This window comes from Salmo trutta, unplaced genomic scaffold (genome assembly GCF_901001165.1).
Source record: "Salmo trutta unplaced genomic scaffold, fSalTru1.1, whole genome shotgun sequence".
Taxonomy (NCBI): Eukaryota; Metazoa; Chordata; class Actinopteri; order Salmoniformes; family Salmonidae; genus Salmo; species Salmo trutta.
This window is the reverse complement of record NW_021823154.1, coordinates 1,654,768-1,672,060: the sequence shown is the minus strand read 5'-3', so window position 1 is coordinate 1,672,060 and position 17,293 is coordinate 1,654,768.

Below are 17,293 nucleotides of genomic sequence, written 5' to 3'. Positions count from 1 at the left end.
TGGGTTTTTGTGATATATATATATGCTAGCTTGAAAAATGGGTGTCTGATTATTTCTGGCTGGGTACTCTGCTGACATAATCTAATGTTTTGCTTTCGTTGTAAAGCCTTTTTGAAATCGGACAGTGTGGTTAGATTAACGAGAGTCTTGTCTTTAAAATGCTGTAAAATAGTCATATGTTTGAGAAATTGAAGTAATAGCATTTCTAAGGTATTTGAATAACGCGCCACAGGATTTCACTGGCTGTTACGTAGGTGGGATGAAATCGTCCCACTGGCCCTAGAGAAGTTAACAATGACAACACATTTACTGTCTGTGGTCAGAGTTTAAACAGAGACTTCATGTTGCATTTAAACATACACAGTCCAATATGTTATTCATTTGATTTGACGTGGGTTCCCATTAGCTGACTCCATAACAACAGCTAGTCTACCTCGTTGGATCCCCTGACTCCATAACAACAGCTAGTCTACCTGGTTGGATCCCCTGACTCCAGAACAACAGCTAGTCTACCTGGTTGGATCCCCTGACTCCAGAACAACAGCTAGTCTACCTGGTTGGATCCCCTGACTCCAGAACAACAGCTAGTCTACCTGGTTGGATCCACTGACTACATAACAACAGCTAGTCTACCTGGGGTACACACAACTAAAAAGACGTAACAGTTTAGATTGAAAGACGGTAGTAGACATTACGAACATTTACCAAGTAGACATTACAGACAGTTAATGTAGCTGGTAGGTATTTATTCTATACCAAGTGTAAGGTTCTGCTTTTTCTTTGTTCTGGAACGTAACCCTGTTTCTTTGTGTTCTGGAACGTAGCCCTGTTTCTTTGTGTTCTGGAACGTAGCCCTGTTTCTTTGTGTTCTGGAACGTAGCCCTGTTTCTTTGTGTTCTGGAACGTAGCCCTGTTTCTTTGTGTTCTGGAACGTAGCCCTGTTTCTTTGTGTTCTGGAACGTAACCCTGTTTCTTTGTGTTCTGGAACGTAGCCCTGTTTCTTTGTGTTCTGGAACGTAGCACTGTTTCTTTGTGTTCTGGAACGTAGCCCTGGTTCTTTGTGTTCTGGAACGTAGCCCTGTTTCTTTGTGTTCTGGAACGTAGCCCTGTTTCTTTGTGTTCTGGAACGTAGCCCTGTTTCTTTATGTTCTGGAACGTAGCCCTGTTTCTTTGTGTTCTGGAACGTAGCCCTGTTTCTTTGTGTTCTGGAACGTAGCCCTGTTTCTTTGTGTTCTGGAACGTAGCCCTGTCTTTCAATTTTGTTCGTTGATTTCACCTGTGTTCGTTTCTCACCTGATCTCATCAGCTCCCTATTTAGTTCAGAGTTTTCTGTTTGTAAGGTTGTGAGGTATTGTTTGATTTCTTTGACTTTCTACCTGTATTTGACCATTGTCTGCTTGTGACCATGATTCCTGCCTTCTGCGAAGGCTTAATCAACATCTGCTGCGCTCTGCGTGAATCTACACTGTTTTCCCCTGAATATTCATTACAAAATACCTCACCTAAAAACGGAATGGATTCAGCGGTGCTACTGCGGCGCCTAACCCAGCAAGAGGAGTTTATGGGGGAAATTTGCAATCTTCTCCGCCAGCCTATCCCTACTCTTCCGATGCCAGGTATTGTAACCCATAGCCCTCCTTCGTTCATATCCATGCCTGGAAATTATGACGGTTCACCTGGGAAATGTCAGGGATTTCTGATGCAATGCAGCAAATACATTGAGCACAACCCCACTATCTTCTCCACCGACAAGAGCATGGTGGATTTTGTTGTGTCTCTACTCACAGGCAAAGCCCTGGATTGGGCCACCGCCATGTGGACTGCCAACAGCACAGAACTCAGATCCGAGACCCATTTCCACACCCTCTTCAAAGAGGTATTCGATCACTCCCCTCCGGTCGTCCTATAGGAGACATCCTCATAGAACTTCATCAAGGACGCAATTCAGCTGCCGAGTACGCCTTCGAGTTCCACACCATGGCTGCTGGGAGTGAATGGAATGAGGCTGCTTTACTTACCGTCTACCGAAGAGGGCTCAACAGGGAAATTCAGGCAGAGCTGGCCTGTAGAGGTGACCTTCAGGATTTAAATCAATACATTCGTATCGCCATCGACCACCTCATCGCCGACCACCGTAGAACTCTGCCACCCAGGAACCCGAAACCTTCTCTTTCCATGATTCCGTCATCCTGTCAGTCTTCCAGAGCCCATGCAGTTGGGCCATGCTCCTCTCCCGTGTATCGACTGTCAAAAGCGGATCCAAGAAGGGCTCTGCCTATACTGTGGAGGGAAAGATCATCTACTCAGCCATTGCTCTGTTCGCCTCCCATGGAGCGATGAGAAGGGTCCCTCCGCTGCCATGTAGGTAGACGTGTCCTTATTTCTAAATGTCTCCCAGAAGCAATTCTCCGTCCCAATATTGATGACCGTGAAGGGGGATGCCAAGTATATAGAAGGCTTGAGAGATTTGGGAGCAGCAGGTAAGTTTATCGATCACCAGCTAGTACAAGAGCTTGACATTGCTCTAACACCTGTCACCCCTCCCTTAAGGATTAACACACTGGACGGGCAGCCATTGGGCACGGGCTTCATCACGCACCTGACACAGAGCGTCACCCTCCAGATTGGAGTCTTCCACACCAAAACCATTCAACTCATGGACCTCTCATCCCCCAAATAGCCACTCAACCTGGGACACCCCTGGCTTTGTCGTCACGACCCTGCCATCTCGTGGAGACGAGGTGAACTACTGTCCTTAGCTTCTACCTGCTTCTCCAGTTGTCTCAGCCTACCCTGCAGAGACACCATCATTGAGGACTCTGCCTCGGCAGTGCCACCCACCATACCATCTGAATACGCCCAGTAGAGCAACGTCTTCAGCAAAGTCAAGGCCTCCACTCTGCCACCACATTGCCTAGGAGACTGTGCTATTGACTTACTCCCTGGAGTGTCCCCACCGAATGGCCGTGTTTACCCCCTATCTATCCCGGAAAATGAGGCAATGGAGAACTACATTGATGAATCACTCAAAAGGTTTCATTCGTCCTTCTTCCCCGACTGCGTCCAGTTTCTTCTTTGTTGTTAAAAAGGACGGTGGTCTCCGTCCATGTATTGATTATCGTTCCCTGAATTACGTCACGGTCAAGAACCGTTTCCCTCTTCCTCTGATCCCAGAGACCCTTGAACAACAACATCTATACTAAACTCGACCTGCGAAGTGCATATAACCTTGTCCGTATACGTGAAGGCGACGAATGGAAGACAGCCTTTATCACTGCTCGAGGGCACTATGAATACCTGGTTATGCCCTACGGCCTTACGAATGCCTCTGCCGTCTTCCAATCCTTTATGAACGAGGTTTGCCAGGATATGATCAATCGCTTTCTCATCGTCTACATTGATGACATCCTGATTTACTCCTACTCCCCGAAGGAACACGTAAAGCATGTGAAAAAGGTTCTTCAACGGCTGCTTCACCATAACCTTTATGTGAAGACTGACAAGCTTCCTTGTCCATGTAAGCTTCCTCGGCTTCATGCTGACACAAGGCGGGGTCAGCATGGATGAGAACAAAGTCACCGCCATCAGTAACAGGCCCAAACCCACCACCGTTAAGGAACTCCATTTCATTGGGTTCGCCAACTTCTATCGCCGGTTCATTCAGAACTTCAGTTCTACTGCCACTCCCCTTACCAGCCAAAAGACCCGGACCCTTCAATGGACTGATACCGCCCTGACTGCGTTCAACTTGAAATGCCTGTTTACCTCAGCTCCTGCCCTTCGCCAACCTGATCTGACCCTTCCTTTCACCCTGGAGGTGAATGCCTCTGAAGTAGGAGCCATAATCTCTCAGCGGGTGGGAACACCTTCCAAATCACATCTCTGTGCCTTCTTCTCGAGGAAGTTATCCCCCGCTGAGAGGAATTACGATGTGGGAAACAGAGAACTCCTCTCCATCAAGCTAGCCCTCGAGGAGTGGCGCCACTAGTTGAAGGGTGCAAACATCCCCTAACAGCTCATCGTAATCTGGAATATATCAGAGGGGCCAAGAGAAACTCCAGACAAGCCCGCTGGGCTCTATTCTTCACACGCGTCCATTTTCATGTTACTTACATCCCTGGAAAGAAAAACGTAAAAGCTGATGCTCTCTCTTGCCAGTCTGACCTTCCGACCAGTAACTCAGACCCTACACCCATACTTCCTTCCTCTTGCATTATGGTACCGGTACAGTGGGAGATTCACTCTGCCATACAAGAAGCCCTAACCTCAGACCCGGCTCCTCCTGAGACACCAGCTGGGAATAGTTTCATGCCAGCAGCTGTTAGACCCCCAACTGATGCAATGTTGTCACATGTCCTTGGGGTCAGGACATCTGGACATTACACGAACCCCCGAACTTCTAGCCCGGAAGTTATGGTGGTCCTCACTGGCATCCGACGTAAGGGATTACGTAGTCTCCTGTCCAGTCTGCGCCCGAACCAAAAGCCCTCGTCATCTCCCTTCCTTACATACATCAAGGGAACATTTCGGCACTTGCTGTATGGTTGATGAGAAAGTCCATATTGCAAATGTACGGTCCCTTACTAGACGTCCGCGAACATTTGTAAAATTCGCAGACGGCGCCGGGCCGTGCACCGCGGCCGGATCTTCCGGGAAGTCATCGAACGGAGTCTCTCGGACATTCGGTTACCGTTTTATAAAATGTTCACATTTTGGTCATTTCTCACCTGTCCCGGATTATACCACAGGAGGGCGAATGGAATCATATTGCAAATGTAACAAACATCACCAATCACGACGTGGCCTTTTCTCCTAAACGGAAAAGACTTCGAAGACGAAACTTGGTGAGCATTGGTTTGGCATAATGGGCAGTTGGTCCCGAACAAGATGGAGTCGAGGCCTCAACGCTTTTTGAGTTAAGGCCATTTTTCTGGGAATAAAGGTCAAAAATGAAAATTGAGCGCTAATTTGACCACTTCACGTCAAAGTACATAAGCCTACGATGTCAGGAAAAAAAGAACCAGACATTTATCTATCGTCATTTAAGAGAAATTGTACAATGTCAAATTGGTGATATTCAAAAAAAGGAGGGTTTTTCAAAAAAGTTACAGATCCAGTTGCAGCGTGTTCAGATGAATCCGTTAAGGTGGGTTTTGGAGCTCTGTGAGATTTCTGTGATTTTCTGAAACAACACAAACTTGTTCAACCCTCTGTAAATAAGTCAGTTCTTAACGTAAAGACTTAAAACTCAAAATTCTATAAGAGCCTAACCCAAGGAGGATATGTGTTCACTTTTAGCTTCCTGTGTCAACCAGAAGTGCCTCAAAATGGTGTCATGGGGGCTGTAGTGAAGGGTAAAAAGGTCAGATATTTCCACAACTTCATATGTGTGATTAGGCAACCCTCATGAACTGTAAATCATGAACTGTAAATCAGTCATTTCTCCAAACAGTCAAAGAAAAGCTCTCACACACACACACACACACACACACACACACACACACACACACACACACACACAGAGCAAGGATGGAGTGACAGAGCACGGTGCTTAAAGACACACAGAGCCTGCAATGTCATTACCATTATCTCTAGGCTGTGCCGAGTTCAACGAGATGCCCCGCTTGACCGCAGCTCGCTCGGTCTAAGCACAGCGATCGTGAGAAAAAGTAGGCCCAAAATGAAGCCTGGCCCAAAATGTCAAGTGCTTTTGGGTGACAGTGGCGGAACCGTTAGGGTTAGAAGCACAATTCGACCTCAGGAATGTTCCCGAGGTCCTCCCGATCTGTGCAAGCCTAACCTTGACCATGTGGCATTAACCCTTAACAGTTAAAAGAAGGTGTATCCATCAAAAAGTTTGCAATGACTTTTCTCCCCATAGGAATACATTGCCTATTGCCCTAAATTCAACCTGAAGCCTATGTGGGTTATGAATGCCTTACGAACCTGTCTTTGTTGACATACCATCAAGCCACTATGAGGTCTACCTGTGTCGATTCTAAGCTTCCTGGATCAACCGGAAGTGGTTAAAAACACCCTAAAGGAAGTTTTTCCATAACCAGCCTGCAGATTGTGAAAATCACTGCATTCAACCCTATGTAGATCAGTCAATTCTAAACATAAAGACTTTAAACTCAGGATTCTGTAAGAGCATACCCTAATCAGGATATGTGTTTATTTATAGCTTCCTGTGCCAACCGGAAGTTCCTTAAATATGGGTCATAGGGGCTGTTTCGAAGGGTTAAAAAAGTCAGATCATTTCAAAACTTCACATGTGTGACTAGGTAACCCTCATGAACTGTAAATCAGTAATTTATCCCATCAGATTTGCAAAAAAACTAACAGACACACACACACACTCAGCTAGGACATAGTGACACAGTGTGGGGCTTAGAGACATACAGTGCCTGCAATAGTTACCTTCGTTCGAACGATAAAAGAACCGTCAGACCTAGAGCTCTGAAACTTTACAAACCTGTTCTAGAGCTCAAGTCGATTTTGCACGGTGAGTTGTGGCTCTAGACGGTTCTTAGACCGAGAAACTGCCTCGTACATTTGCAATATGTTCAATTCATTTTGACATCACGAAAATGGCGACATTTAGAAATGTCCAAGAGTCGCAAGACTAGGTGCATTGAAACCGCCTCGGCCCATAGACACAGACCCCAACATTTCTGTCCGATAGCTCATTCAAGGACCCCATAGCAACGCCCAGAACAATTAAGGTCATTGCTCGGGCACCGAATGACCTATTGAGCCGAAACTTGGGATTCGGGGTTGCCTCACATAGGCCTACACATAATGTCAGAGCTGGACCCGCAGCTAGAACATAACTATGTGTTTTATGTTTTTTTATGGTTTAGACTGAAGGCGCTGTGAATTATGGACGCTGACTTGCTGGGTGACGAGTGATGGAGAGGAACCAGAGTCACTGCCCGGCCATCCTGGGTTCATCGGGCCAGTCAATTATGCATTTCTGCAGTATTTTTGAGCATGTCAAATTCGTGATAATGGTCATTTTGGATGTTTTTCAAAAAATCGTTAAAAAACAACAGAGTCCCACTTCTTCCTCATCATACATGACAAATAGACCATCTAGGTTGATTCATGGCTTAACATAGGGCTATATATCATTTGGGCAGTATACAGCTCAAGAATACATATACATGCCCGTCTGAAGTTTGCCAATGAACATCTGAATGACTCAGAGGACAAGTGGGGAAAGTGTTGTGGTCAGATGAGACCAAAATGGAGCTCTATGACATCAACTCAACTCGCCGTGTTTGGAGGAGGAGGAATGCTGCCTATGACCCCAAGAACACCATCTCCACCATCAAACATGGAGGTGGAAACATTATGCTTTGGGGGTGTTTTTCTGCTAAGGGGACAGGACAACTTCACCACATCAAAGGGACGATGGACGGGGCCATGTACCGTCAAATATTGGGTGAGAACTTCCTTCCCTCAGCTAGGGCATTGAAAATGGGTCGTGGATGGGTATTCCAGCATGACAATGACTCAAACCACACGGCCAAGGCAACAAAGTAGTGGCTCAAGAAGAAGCACATTAAGGTCCTGGAGTGGCCTAGCCAGTCTCCAGACCTTAATCCCATAGAAAATCTGTGGAGGGAGCTGAAGGTTCGAGTTGCCAAATGTCAGCCTTGAAACCTTAATGACTTGGAGAAAATCTGCAAAGAGGAGTGGGACAAAATCCCTCCTGAGATGTGTGAAAACCTGGTGGCCAACTACAAGAAACGTCTGACCTCTGTGATTGCCAACAAGGGTTTTGCCAGCAAGTACTAAGTCATGTTTTGCAGAGGGGTCAAATACTTATTTCCCTCATTAAAATGCAAATATTTTATAACATTTTTGACATGCGTTTTTCTGGATTTTTTTGTTGTTATTCTGTCTCTCACTGTTCAAATAAACCTACTATTAAAATTATAGACTGATCATTTATTTGTAAGTGGGCAAACGTACAAAATCAGCAGGGGATCAAATACTTTTTTCCCCCACTGTACATGCCATTTGGACATGGTTCACTGACTTTTGGGTTTGGAAACCGACTTCCTATGATCTTACATGGCAAAGGGACAAACATCCTGATTTGGCACATTCAATACTTTCATACATGTGTAACTGACCCAAGAAATTATTGGACATTTCATTTGGACATTTCTTATGGCATTTGGCAAAAAAATAAAAAATTGTCACTTTTGACTTCCTATGAAATCATATTGCAAATGGACAAAACATATGCCTTATGTACAAGCAAAAAAAGTCAATAAAATGTCAAAAGTATGTTCATACAGTTCTTTTACATGTGTAATTGACAAAGAAAATCAAAAGAATTTCGAAAAAACGGTCCAGAAAGCACTTTTTTAAGGGGGTGATACGTTTTCAAAAAAACGTTCATATTTTCAAAAAGTTTTTCAAAATTTTACTCTTGGGTGTTGACTTGTGTTACATTTGCAATATGAAAATCCACGGTGGAGCGCGTTCGCCATCTATAGGATTTTTGGGGTGTGACACCAGTCTACCCGCAGTACGTCCCCATCGTTGGACATCGGAGGGGAACCTGCCTACGCCATACGAGCCATCCTTGATTCCAAACGCCTGAGAGGTCGCATCCACTACCTAGTGGACTGGGAAGGTTATGGGCCTGAAGACCAGTTCTGGGTCCCCGACCAAGAGGGTGAGGGGGCTAGTTAAAACCTGTTGGCTATAGCTGTTCTGCTGGCGGAACGTCTAGCCAACATCCAATGGAACAGCAGGGCGCGAAATACAAAACATCAAAAATCTAATAATGTCAATTTCTCAAACATACAACTATTTTACACCATTTTAAAGATACACTTCTCCTTAATGTAACCACATTGTCTGATTTCAAAAAGGCTTTACAGCGAAAGCAAAACATTAGATTATGTTAGGAGAGTAGATAGACAAAAATAACCACACATACTTGCTTGGAAAATGGCTATGTGTCACAAAAACCCAAAACACAGCTAAATGAAGCACTAACCTTTGACGATCTTCATCAGATGACACTCCTAGGACATCATGTTACACAATACATGTATGTTTTGTTCGATAAAGTTCATATTTATATATAAAAACAGCATTTTACATCGGTGCGTAACGTTGACTAACTATTTTCCCTCAAATGCATCCAATGAAACAGCGCTACAATTTACTAAATTACTATTCGAAAACATTTTTAAAATGTAATATTGTCATTCTAAGATTTATAGATGAATATCTCTTGAAAGCACCTGTAATGCCAGATTTAAAAATAACTTTACTGGGTAATCACACTTTGCGATAAAAGGGGATGCGATACTCAGAACAATAGGCTAGCAATAGCAATAGGCTAGCCATCTTGGAACAATCGCATATCAAATCTAGTCTTGTATACTATTGTCAATAATCCCTTACCTTTGATTATCTTCATCCTTAGGCACTTCCAGGAATCCCAGGTCCACAACAAATGTATTTTCGTTCGAAAAAGTTCATCCTTTATGTTCCATTAGCTTGTTGTTGTTAGCGCGTTCTGAAGGCTCTCTTACCTTTGCTGATCTTCGTCAGAATGCACTCCCAGGACTGCTACTTCAACAAGAAATGTTGTTTTTGTTCGAAATAATCCATATTTTTGTCCAAATACCTCAGTTTTCTTTGTGCGTACAGAGCACTATCCAAAGGCATAACGCGCGAGCGCGGTACCAGAGACGAAAAGTATTTTTAACCTGTTATGGATAGGGGGCAGTGTTTTCACGGCCGGATAAAAAACATACCCGATTTAATCTGTTTATTACTCCTGCCCAGAAACTAGAATATGCATATAATTGCATATAATTGTTTGATTTGGATAGAAAACACCCTAAAGTTTCTTAAACTGTTTGAATGGTGTCTGTGAGTATAACAGAACTCATATGGCAGGCTAAAACCTGAGAAGATTCCAAACAGGAAGTGCCCTCTCTGACCATTTCTTGGCCTTCTTTAGCCTCTTTATTGAAAACAGAGGATCTCTGCTGTAACGTGACATTTTCTAAGGCTCCCATAGGCTCTCAGAAGGCGCCAGAACGTTGAATGATGACTCTGCAGTCCCTGGCTGAAAAACAGTAGCGCATTTGGATAGTGGTCGATCTGAGAACAATGAAACGGTTGCGCGGTGCACGTGAAGAGTCCATTTTACATTTTCAGTCTTTGAACGAAAACGACGTCTCCCGGTCAGAATATTATCGCTATTTTACGAGAAAAATTGCATAAAAATTGATTTTAAACAGCGTTTGACATGCTTCGAAGTACGGTAATGGAATATTTTGATTTTTTTTGTCACGACACGCGCCGGCGCGTCACCCTTCGGATAGTGTCTTGAATGCAAGAACAAAACGCCGCTATTTGGATATAACTATGGATTATTTGGAACAAAAACAACATTGGTGTGGAAGTAGAAGTCCTGGGAGTGCATTCTGACGAAGAACAGCAAAGGTAATCCAATTTTTCTTATAGTAAATCTGAGTTTGGTGAGTGCCAAACTTGGTGGGTGTCAAAATAGCTAGCCTGTGATGGCCGGGCTATCTACTCAGAATATTGCAAAATGTGCTTTCACCAAAAAGCTATTTTAAAATCGGACACCGCGATTGCATAAAGGAGTTCTGTATCTATAATTCTTAAAATAATTGTTATGTCTTTTGTGAACGTTTATCATGAGTAATTTAGTAAATTCACCGGAGGTTTTCGGTATGTTTGCTAGTTCTGAACGTCACATGCTAATGTAAAAAGCTGGTTTTTGATATAAATATGAACTTGATTGAACAAAACATGCATGTATTGTATGACGTAAGGTCCTAGGAGTGTCATCTGATGAAGATCATCAAAGGTTAGTGCTGCATTTAGCTGTGGTTTTGGTTTTTCTTACATTATATGCTAACTTGAAAAATGGGTGTGTGATTATTTCTGGCTGGGTACTCTGCTTACATAATCTAATGTTTTGCTTTCGCTTTAAAGCCTTTTTGAAATCGGACAATGTGGTTAGATAAAGGAGAGTCTTGTCTTGAAAATGGTGTAAAATAGTCATATGTTTGAAATTGAAGTTTTTGGATTTTTGAGGAATTTGTAAATCGCGCCACGCCCTATCATTGGATATTGGAGCGGTGTTCCGCTAACGGAACATCTAGATGTAAGAGGTTAAAATAAATCTTTATGGTATTTTTAACGTAAAAATCCGATAATATTCCAACCAGACAATAGCATATTCATTCAAGAAGGAAAAGAAGAAACGGCGCGCTCGCGGAATCGCGCATCATCAATCCCTTTGTCCCCAGGCAGTCCACTGTGTCATAAGCTTCGTCTTCTGATGAGGAGAAATCATCGGACCAATACGCAGCGTGGTAAGTGTCCATACTTATACCTTTATTTTTAAACGTGAACACTAAACAAAACAAGAAAACGAACGACAGTCCTGTAAGGCTACACAGCTATACAAAGAAACATCTACCCACAAACACAAGAGATAATAAACCCACTTAAATATGGCCTCTAATTAGAAGCAATGACAACCAGCTGCTTCTAATTGGAGGTCGTTACCAAAACTAGCATAGAAATAGACAAACTCGAAAATCCACATAGAAATAGAAAACATAAACCAAAAACCCCGAAACACACAAAACAAACACACCCCTGCCACGTCCTGACCAACTACAATAACAAAATGACCCCTTACAGGTCAGGACGTGACACACTGATTGACTGAGCTCCTATTCTTTGCCCAGTGACAGGAGAATGCTGAAAGAACTTTCTGAAGGCTGTTGACAGCCAATGGAAGCCTTCGGAAGTGCAACGTGACCCAACAGACACTGTAGTTTCGATAGAGATTCAAAAGAAGAACTACAATTCTCAGACTTTCCACTTCCTGGTTGGATTTTTCTCAGGTCTTTGCCTGCCATCTGAGTTCTGTTGTACTCACAGACATCATTCAAACAGTTTTAGAAACTTCTGAGTGTTTTCTATCCAAATCTACTAATAATATGCATATTCTAGTTTCTGGGCCAGAGTAGTAACCAGTTTAATTTGGGTACGTTTTTCATCCGGCCATGAAAATACTGCCCCCTATAGCGAAGAGGTTAAAATTGTCCCTTTCCTAAATTAGCCATGGATGTAGATAGGGATTCTAACTTGTGGTTTTACTTAATACTCCATAATGCCAATGATTATAACGGTGATTCTGATCCGACCATTAATTCATACATTGTTTTGCTCCTGGCCTGAGAGGATAGAAGTTCAATATGTAGCTAGATGTAGAAGGCTAATGTTAACTAGCTAACGTTGACCATGAATGGAAGTTAGGCTAGCGAGCATTTTAGCCATGTAGCCTAGGACAACAAACAAGAAAAGTGTGTACTGTATGACAGAGTGATAGACCGTTTTGTCAACATGACAGAGAGGAGGATGTCATTGGTGTTTCTCTACAATTAGGGTGAGTCAACATGGTTTTTCTACTTGTATGAACGCGCACAGACATCAGGACCATGAACCGTTCTTTACAACGTGCAGTAACTCTCTGTGGTTCTAAATTAATAGTTGTTTCGTGGTCCAGAAATGTCGGAAACATTAACTTGCTTGACCATGCTGTAGGTCATGTAGCTGTCTGTTAAATACAATATGCTTTGTGGACTTCACTGGACAGAGGTTTCTATCCGGTTTTGTGATTAAACAAAGGTGTGGTTCAATTTATTCTGCCACTGTGTCTTCTTATTGTCTCGGATTTAGTAATTATATATTAATAACAGTGATTTTACCCACGCACCGATACTGGTGTGACCTCATAATTGGTGTGGATGTAATGTGAACACCTCCGCTTTAGGCTTCTGTAGGACTGAACCTGCCAAGTTGATGTAAGAGCTACGGAATGTTTTAATTATAGGCTATGTCCGGGCGTTCTCCGTTGTATTTTTTCAATTTGTATCATGTCATTAAATATCAGCCACTATCGAGAACCACGCTCAGTAATACCCACATACATTTATAACTGTCACTTGAGTGTTTGTTCTCCTCAAATTGTATCTTACATTTTGCATCATTGCATTCTGTTCACCTTTCTTTCAAATCAAATCAAATGTATTTATATAGCCCTTCTTACATCAGCTGATATCACAAAGTGCTGTACAGAAAACCCAGCCTAAAACCCCAAACAGCAAGTAATGCAGGTGTAGAAGCACGGTGGATAGGGGAAAAACTCCCTAGAAAGGCCAACCTACACTTTCCTCCGTCACGTCAGTTGTTCCTGGGGGTCGTCAGCATCAGGCTAAAGTTGTGGAACATATCGCCTGTTTGAATCATTATGGAACTCAGACCCCACGGAGCAGGTTAAGCCTGCTGCTCGGTTCACGACGACTGGACCGTTGTGATACAGTTCCATGATTAGTGAGAATTAGGGTAGATGTATAGGACCCTCCCTATTCAACCTCTATTGTACACTTTTTTACACCTTCCAATGTTTCATGGATTCAACTTGAATATGACAACTTTCAGGATGAATAAAACCGCTGTATTTATTATTTATCAATATCTTTCGTGTGAAAACGCTGTTGAATGACAACTTCACCAGAAAATCTGTTGGCCAGCAAGTGGGTGTTTTCAGTGATTTAAATTACATTTATTCAGCGCACGCGAGGGAACCACGCCTGCAAAGCCCGTTATTCAACTTAATAAGGTAAGTCTGAATATAAACTGATGACAGGTACATAGGAAAGGCGTGCATAAGAAGGGCGTCATTTCGTAAATTGGGAAAGTGCCCTTAGTGAATACACACATGCACTGCTTGAGTTTGTGGTGGACTATTGACTCAGAAATGTACCACTTTTTTACTAGAACCTGTGAATTCAATATAGACTTTAATACAGAGTAGCAAAGCCGAGCCCTTCCATGGAAGGACCCCATTACACACGTAACAGAGCCGAGCCCCTCCATTGAAAAAGACTAAATTGTCATATTACAGATTCCTGCCTTTATAGGATTCTGTCTTTGCATAACGTATAGAGTCCCCTCATTACCTTCTCATCTCAGTTCTGGCTTGTTAACGCCCACATCTGACAGCTGTATATATGTTCCATTCCTTATATGGCCATTCTGTCTTAGCTCTTCAAACTGGACAGTCTAAATATTGCCTAAATACTGCCTGCTAATATTGGAGTCCTGCGCTAGATGACATCATCTCTGCATCCGGCCAATGTAATTATTGTCTTGATGTTTTCTCAGCATAGCAACTGTACATAGTTACATTGAATAATCTCCCACAAGTTCACATGAGGTGCGATCAGTTTATCTCGCCCGTTGCACCGGGGCTTGTATTCAGAAGAAAGGTGTGCCGACACCGATTGAACCAGTGGGTAAAATAATACAACGGTGCACCGGCCAAGTTATATCGAGCGCACATTAGTGAGCAAAACGGACCACCACTTTCCTGATCGGTGTCGCCAGAAAGCATTTTCATCTTTGATTTAGCCCTACATTTAAATAGTTTCTATGCCCGTTGTCGCTCGTCACTTTACTTGACTGACTTGTTGAAACAGAGCGTTTTCTTTAGTGACAGATTTACATAATTCCGATTCATGTCTTCTAACGTAGTTTCATCACGCGGATAATAATCACGATAATGCGCTGTCAGTCGCCTTTACCAATAATACTCTACCTCATATCCCTGTAGCCTATAACATCACATTGGATCATATTGATTAGGCTAATTAATATCAATCAACACCAATGTAAATAAGACTAAACTTATCATTCTTGAAAGTTGAAATCAGTATTGTATTAACTTTACTATTCTTCAATGTCTTTCCCTTAAATCATCTTTCTCTCTATGAAAGCCTAACGTCTCCACAACACTTTTCTACATTAAATTATAAAGAACGTAACAAACCTCAGATGTTTTTAGTCTTCTACCCGTAAGGTCCATTTCTTCCTCTAGGTCCTTAAACATGGACTACCTGTGCTGGGACATGAGGATAGAGGTGGAGTGAGGAGAGAGTGGGGAGGTGGAGGGAGGGAAAGAGGGAGGGAGGGAGAGAGGGAGGAGAGAGGAGGAGGGGGAAGGAGGGAGGAGACGTCGGGAGAGGAAGGAGACGGGAGGGTGGGAGGGAAGGGAGAGAGGGAGCGGTGGAGGGAGGAGAGAGTGGGGAGGTGGAGAGAGGGGGAGGGAGGGAGGGAGGGAGAGGCGGAGGGAGGAGAGAGGTGGAGTGGGAGAGAGGGAGGAGACAGGTGGTAAGGGAGAGAACTTGAGAGGATCTGCAAAGAATGGGGGAAACTCCCCAAATACAGGTGTGCCAAGCTTGTAGCATCACACCCAAGGCTGTAATCACTGCCAAAGGTGCTTCAACAAAGTACTGAGTAAAGGGTCTGAATACTTATGTAAATGTGATATTTCTGGGTAGTTAAAAACAAATGTCTAAAAACCAGATTTTGCTTCTGTCATTATGGAAAATAAAAATTATAGAAAAGTCCCAAGTACTTGGTGGAATCGTCCTTTAATTCATGGCCACTTGCTCAGCTGGGCGAGGGGCGCTTTAATTAGGTCAGGGGGAAATGTCCGACAGATCTCAACTGATTAAAAGGAGGAAATGGCCATCGCCCGACCTTTCTCTTCCTTAATTCTGTGCGTCCATGAATCAACGTAAGTCCACCGGATCTGTTTCCGTCAGTTATTGTTTCTAGTTATTACCGCGGAGCGCAGGCTTCAAACCTGTTGTGTAATGTAAATGGACAATGATCACGGCCCTACAGATCATCACAGGCCAATTATGCCATCGATATATGGTTAATATGTCATGAAATTACATAGTACATATGAAGACAAACCTGAAAGGATGAAATATGAAACGTCATTGTTTGCTGAACGGATCAATTCTGATATAAAACTGATGGAGATAACTGATAGAATTATTTTTATTATTCACATGAATATGATGTAATAAAAAATGAAATAAATACAATACTGTGAATGACCCCACATCATGTTTCAGCTAGAAAAACAAGAAGGTGAGCATTCAAGGAAAAATACAGGATGCGAAATGTTAAAATATTAAAACGGCAAAAAAAGTTACCTGCTTTATATCTGGAATACTTCCTTCCTTCCTTCCTTCCTTCCTTCCTTCCTTCCTTCCTTCCTTCCTTCCACTTCTTATTGAACTGAATTGCTGATTTACCTAATTATGTTAATAATGAGAATGATTGTTATGATTTGACCTTTGTGATCATGAATTTGATTGGATACATGTTATTCTGTTTCCTTTGTTATGCAGCACAGACTACCCAGTAAATATACCACTTTATGGTTAAAGGAATTCCTGCCTCAGTCTCATCCATTCCTCTGTCACCTGACCCCTGACCACCTGTTCACCTTCACTGTCAGTCATCCTACCTGTCCAGCTACCCACACAGATTCCACTCATCTTTCAGGGGTATTGTGATGTCATTATGGGGTGTTGTGATGTCATTATGGGGTATTGTGATATCATTATGGGGTATTGTGATGTTATTATGGGGTATTGTGATGTCATTATGGGGTATTGTGATGTCATTATGGGGTGTTGTGATGTCATTATGGGGTATTGTTGTCACGGTTGTCGTCGGTGAAGGAGAACCAAAACGCAGCAGGTACGTGTAGGCTCATCTTGACTTTTATTAACTTTCAAAATGAACGTACAAAAATAACAAAACACGACCGATCAACAAAAAAAACTGTCTGGTAAGGCACAAGGCGAAACACAGAACAATCACCCACAAATAACAAACACACCCTAATATATGGGACTCTCAATCAAAGGCAGATAGACAACACCTGCCTTCAACTGAGAGTCCCAACCCCAATTAACACAACATAGAAACACACTCACCAGACTACACATAGAAATACATAAACATAGACCATCAACCAAAAACCCGGAAATACTAAATCAAACACCCTTTAAAACAAACACACCACCCTGAACCACATAAAACAAATACCCTCTGCCACGTCCTGACCAAACTACAATAACAATTAACCCTTATACTGGCCAGGACGTGACAATTGTGATGTCATTATGGGGTGTTGTGATGTCATTATGGGGTATTGTGATGTCATTATGGGGTATTGTGATGTCATTATGGGGTATTGTGATGTCATTATGGAGTATTGTGATGTCATTATGGGGTATTGTGATGTCATTATGGGGTATTGTGATGTCATTATGGGGTGTTGTGATGTCATTATGGGGTATTGTGATGTCATTATGGAGTATTGTGATGTCATTAT